Below are 6,249 nucleotides of genomic sequence, written 5' to 3'. Positions count from 1 at the left end.
TAAATGTCCATTTTTACTTGAAACATCTTTCTGAAAGTTTTTTCTTTTGTCTCATTTCAGAGAAATGTAGTTTAGAAGTTAGTCAAGCATAGAGGATTTGATCTGAGCCTCGGTGTGATAAGATATAAGTCCTAGGGAAAGGGAGGGGGGTAGGTCATGGGAGTGTTTTTGCTGATGTCATTTCTGTTTTGTTTTTCGTATTGTCTTTCTTATGTTTTATGTTCACATAAGAAAAATGAGGACAAATTTGTATTGCTGATGTTTCATTGTCCAGGTCTGATCCCTCAATAAAATTGTTGACAACAATAGAAGTTAGTCAAGCATAATGAGAAGAGTTTCTGGGTGATGTGACCTAATTAAAAAAAACAAAAACAAATATGATCTTAATTTGTTTTTTCTTAAAAAAATGATTTCAATCATTCCTGCTGTCAGTTGGTTTAAAAGTCGGGGGGGGCAGGGGGAGAACCCAAGAAGTGCATTGGTGGAAAAATAAAAAGATTTTCCAAAAATTTTAATCTTCAAAAACAGAAAATTTGATTATTTGATCAAAATGATTTGTCATCCATCCTACATTAAGATGATTCCAAAAGAATCAGTCATTTTTTTTTAACTCTCCTTTGCAGCTGCAACATCTGAAATTCGATTTTTATTTTAATTTTTATTCAATTTCAAAATGCCAAAAACTGCAGAAGTCCCTCAGATATTTGAAAGAGAAAAACGCCCACAGTTTTATTTTTATTTTGAAGTATAAACATACACCCAAAGACACAAAGGATCGTTAAGACCTTGTGTTAAAATGGCCTAGTCAAAGTCCAGACCTGAACTAGATGCTTTCAATTCAATCTGACGGAGCTGGAGGCTGTAGAAGTTCAAGCTTTAAGGTTTCTGGAACATTTTTATCTTAACTCTTTAATATACTTGGAGCTTTTTCTGCTTTCATACATTTATAGGGATTTTTTTAATAATCCAGCAGCAGTAGCTCAGACTGTTTTTACCACCTGAATATAACAAAAACACAACAGAAACACATCCTGTGTGCAGATCAGAGGGAGAAAACATAATTTCCCTCCTTCCATTAATTAATTCAAGCAGCTTTTGAAAATGCAGAGCAGGTGCTGAGATGAAAAGCTCGGGGACAAGCGGGTCACTGGGTTTCATCTGCAGCTTTTCTGTTCTGGAAGAAGAAAAGAAAAGAAAAGGAAAGAGAAGAAAAGAAAAGAAAAACCTTCATCTGCTGCTCCTCGCGCCTCAAGCAGCGCCGAAGACCTTCAGACGATTATCACCACTTCCTGTCCGCATCCTGGCTCCTCCATGGATGAAACATTCGCTCCTCTCCTGGAGACCCAACTCTCCAGAGGTTAAATTCTTCCTGTCTGATGGAGGCGCTTGAATCGTTTTGGGCTCAAATTGAGTTGCGATCTTAATAATTCAGCGTCTGTGTTTCTAATTTACTTCTTTGATCAGGAGAGGAGTCGATGCTGGAGGACAATCGGTGATGACTCAGGTTGTTGCTGCTGCTCAGGGACTTATTCTGCATAACAAGGCCTTTTTGTTTCAGGCCTTTTATTGGATAATCAAACAAAAAGCTGGAGCTGGTGGAAAAAATAAATGCGATCCAAATTCATTAGTAGATTAATTACATCGTTAAATAAAGATTTTCTTGCCGCTGCATCATCATCTTTGCTGAGAAATATTAAAATAAATCCTATAATTTGACTTAATAATCTCCTCTATCCATCATTATGACATCTTATCCCCAACTCGAACATCTTTCTAACTAAACGACCAGATAAAGATTTAAAGAGGAAAAGCAAAAGCAAATGAGATGGATTAGTAGAACTAGCTAACAAATGATGGTGCCATCAGGACATGTTACTGTGGAGTATTGTCTCTGTGCCAAAGCTCATTTAGCTGTTAGCATGTCAATACAGGCTTCAGTCAGAGGTCTCTTCAGATTCCTTCTGATACTGACTGTTATAGCATCAACAATCATTACGAAACATTTTATTTTCCTTCAGGATAAATAAAGTCATTTTGAATTCAGTTGAATTATATTTTGATTGTGTTTGTTGCAGAAAAGCTCAGATTTTGGTCTGAATCTTGTTGCCATGGTTACTGCTACACCCTCAGCCTTTTAGCAAAATCATTTCCCCTGTCAAAAATTTTATTTCTGGCTTCATCTACAACCATTTAAAGAATAAGGAAAGACTTTGCTCACAGTATTTATTTTTAATCCTTTACATTCTCAACTGGATGTTGTTCAGACTCTGATCAATAGATGGCAGTAAAGTGATTCCTCTAATATAGCTTGTATGTGTAAAATAAGCATCAGCAGACATCTGAATGCAGAGATTCTGTAGCATTTTTTTTATTTAATGCAGATAATGGAATAAAGATGTAACTAAATGCCTCATATAGTTAAAACTACTTTTCAAGAATTTCAAAATAATTTTCCAGAAATGCGAAAATCATATATATATATATATATATATATATATATATATATATATATATATATATATATAAAATTTTATTTTTTTATTTTTATCATATTACCCCCAAGAATTTAAAACTACTTTCACCCCTGAGTATAATAATTAAATGGGTTTATTGGAAATGTTTTCCAGTTTTATTTTAGGACTGGGATCCTGATATAGCTCAGAGATGTCAGGTTGTGCAGACAGAAGTCGATGTTTTGGTACCAGATTTACCTTTCTGTCTCCAGTCGTGTAATTACTCTGGTCATGTTTCTGACCGCAGAGCAGAGACATGTTGTTTACATGTCTATAGTTACTCATCTGACAATGTAGTTCTGAAATAATATGGTTTGTGTCGGCTGAGGGAAGCCGGAGCTGGTGGACTTTGAGTGGACCTCAGGGGTTTTCTGGTCGGTTTCCACGTTACGACACCAAGTAGAGTGAATTTCTGCAGTGAAGTTAAAGAACACATGGCTTTCAGGACTAGATTACAAGACAAACAAAGTAATTTACCAAGGTTAGTTCTGGACTTTGACTAGGCCATTCTAACACATGAACATATTTTGACCTAAACCTTCCAGTGAAGCTCTGGTTGCTTTATGTTGCAGCTTTATTTCTTATTTATTTTCATTTTAGTTTGATTTGGTTTTAATCAACTATTTATTATTTTATCTTACTGTATTTGTTTTGTATTATTATTTTTAGTTGTTTTTTTATCAGTTTTTTCTTTATTTAGATTAGGCTACTCATATTTTATTTTTTGTTTATAACTTTAGTTTGCTATTTAATTACAGATCACTGATCTATTTTTACTATTCATATAATACAATTTTGACTAAATGTATTTTTCATTTATTCAGATTTTTTAGTTATTTATGGTTGTAGTATGTATAATTTTTAAATGATTTGACTTACATATTGTGTTAAGATGTATATAGTGGTATAATAATACAGAAGTTTCTTTCCAGGCAATTTATTTATTTATTTTTGTTTTGTTTTTACATTTTTAAATTGTCACAGTCTTTCTACTTTAAACTGTCACTTTTTAAAATATTTCAGCTTTATTTCTACGTCTTCAGAGTTTCGTCATCTTCTCTGAAGTGGATCTAACTAATATATTAACAATTAATTACAAAGAAATTTACTTTTTTGAGAATAAAACAGGGTTCAAATTGTTTTATGCCAGAACAAAGAATAAAATCTGCTGGACTGTGGAACTGCAGCAGAAAGTTGATTAAAAATTATAATTTTTTTTCCACAACAGAAGAAGAGAAGAAGTCATGAAGTGAGAAGCAGACATGGCATCAGACAGCTGTAATATCTGCCAGCTGGACCGTGTCATTAGCATGTTTAATTACACGATTCGCCCCTGTAATCCACTGGGCGAGACCCGTTTACTGGGAGGATACAGAGAGGCAGGAAAGCTCCAAACTTGTTGGAAATTGTCTTTTTATCATGGAGGTTGATCTGTCTAGACAGTAAAATGTTTCTGCTCCTCCAGGGTTTATTAAACATAAAGAAACCCAGAATATCCAGTTCTGGTTTATAAGAGAAATAATAATGAAACAAACATCATTTCAGGCAGAATAGAGTTTAAAAAAATAAAAATTTTACATCCAAACTGCTTAAATCCTTAGACTTTTCATGAGAACTGGGTTGTAAATAATAAATAAATGGGCTCAGAAACAAAAGCCTATTTCTCTGTGGTGTTCTGGAGCAGAAAGCTCCTCAGGCAGAAAGCTTTTTAAATCAATTTTACTACATCAGGCTGCAGGAAAATTACTTTCCAGAGCTGCTGGCCTGTCTGTCGTATTAAAATACATCATATTTAAATGTTTTCCCTTCAGTTCGTTCAGTCTGACTCTTTAAGTGACAGAGAAAAGTGGTAGCTTCCTCACTTGGAACATGTAACCTATGTTTATGTTGTTAGCTGATGCATCGTGTGGCTGAGAGTTAGTGCTGGTTTCCAGTATGGACGTCCCTGCTGTGGGTTACGGCGTCATGCTGTTTCCAGAAGAAACTGGAATGAAACCCGCACTCCCTCGAGGAAAAGATGAATTACGGAGTAAAAGACGAGGGGGAAGGGCGGCTTGTTCAGCAGATGATGTGAGATAACGCTGTGGAGGAAAGGCAGCTAGCTTCAAAAAGTGAAGACAAAAAATCAATATCAGCTTATTCTCTAGTATAGTTACATCTATCATGATTACAAATTTTTCTTTACAATAAATTGTCCCAGAAAATATTGCGATAAGTGATAATATTATTTGAGATTGTTTTCAAAGATCAAAAAAGCTTTAATTTAAAATATCCAACAACAAAACAGCAAACGAAACTACAATATTTAAAATGGATTAGAGAGTCTCTGTAGTCAAGATTATATTTAAAAATAAAATAATAGTAGTTTGGCAGGCAGTGCAGATGTTTCTCAAAATGGCGGCTTTTCAACAATATTCAAATCTATGATGATTGTTGTTCAAATGGAAATTATCGTGCTAGTTTTAATTTATTATGTGATTTATTGATTTATTGCTTATTGTGACATGCTTGGGTATGGTGAGGGTTATCTATGGAAGACCTTCCTCACTTTATGTTGTTTTACAGTGGAAACCGTCTGCTGGACTCTGAAGGAACTACATCATGTTGGACTAGCTCCCCCTGCTGAACACTGATTGAACTACATCACCATTTTGGACTGGTTCTATTATTTACGAAGTAAATATTTAGCTTTGACCCGTGACATTAACTAATAAATATATAATACTATGGTTAAAATACGACATTGAAAAATTAACCCCTTTTTTTATTTGGTAAATAACTCATTTTTTTGCTTTTAATTTTAAACTGTGTAACTTTACAAACTGCACCCCATAAGTAATATTTCCCAAATATTAAAGCATCCAGTTTTCAATCACTCCTATTTTTACTTAAGCTGTTTACTTTTACTTTTAGTTATTTGTTGCTGTTTGCCTGGTTTCCTCTAACATCTGTTACTTTGTATTTTTCAATAAATCTCATGCATGATTTTTAAATTAGTTTTATGTAATATCCTGTCCTGAGAAACTGAATATTAATGCTTACCAGCTGTAAAGCATGATCCGCAAGATAAACAGAATTAAAGTCTTCTTAATATATGGAATGAAAAATTATAATAAAAAACGTTCTAATGATATTGTAATAAATTAAAATGGATGTTTGTTTTCTAGGTTTAAAACATTGTCAGCTTTCCTTTTAGCGCCCTCTTGTGTTCGTTTTTCAGTTTTATTTTCTCCACATCTGTCCTGTCCATCTTGTTGACACAACTACTTCACATTTAGAGCAGGTAAAGATTAATATGAAAAGATTACCGCCAAGATCTACGATCTAATAATCCTCATTTATCGCTCTCAGGTGAATCTCTGTTCTTTATCTGAGCAACTAAACTGTGAATAATTAACTCTGAAACAAAGCAGCAGTGTTAATGATTACGGATCACTTTACAGCAGATATGAAGAAACTATGTTTATGAACTATTTTAGAAACGGAGCTCCTATTGGTTGATTTTTGATCTGCTGACTGCAGTTTAACTTGATTTACAACAAAATATGTGAAATGTGACTTTAATTATGGCTTTTTGCTGGAGTCCTGTTAACTCTTATCAGGAAAAACTTCAAGATGTCAGTTAATTGTTTATGTTTAATGAATGTAATAAACTGAAGTGTTTTTATTGCTAATGTAGGCCATGTTTGATTAGGTTGCAGGGTTTTAGGTAGGAGTTTCTACTCCCACCACATGC

Source organism: Poecilia latipinna, unplaced genomic scaffold, assembly GCF_001443285.1.
Source record: "Poecilia latipinna isolate Pla-1442-1.1 unplaced genomic scaffold, P_latipinna-1.0 Scaffold445, whole genome shotgun sequence".
Taxonomy (NCBI): Eukaryota; Metazoa; Chordata; class Actinopteri; order Cyprinodontiformes; family Poeciliidae; genus Poecilia; species Poecilia latipinna.
The sequence above is the reverse complement of the archived record's forward strand: the minus strand, read 5'-3'. Positions refer to the sequence as shown.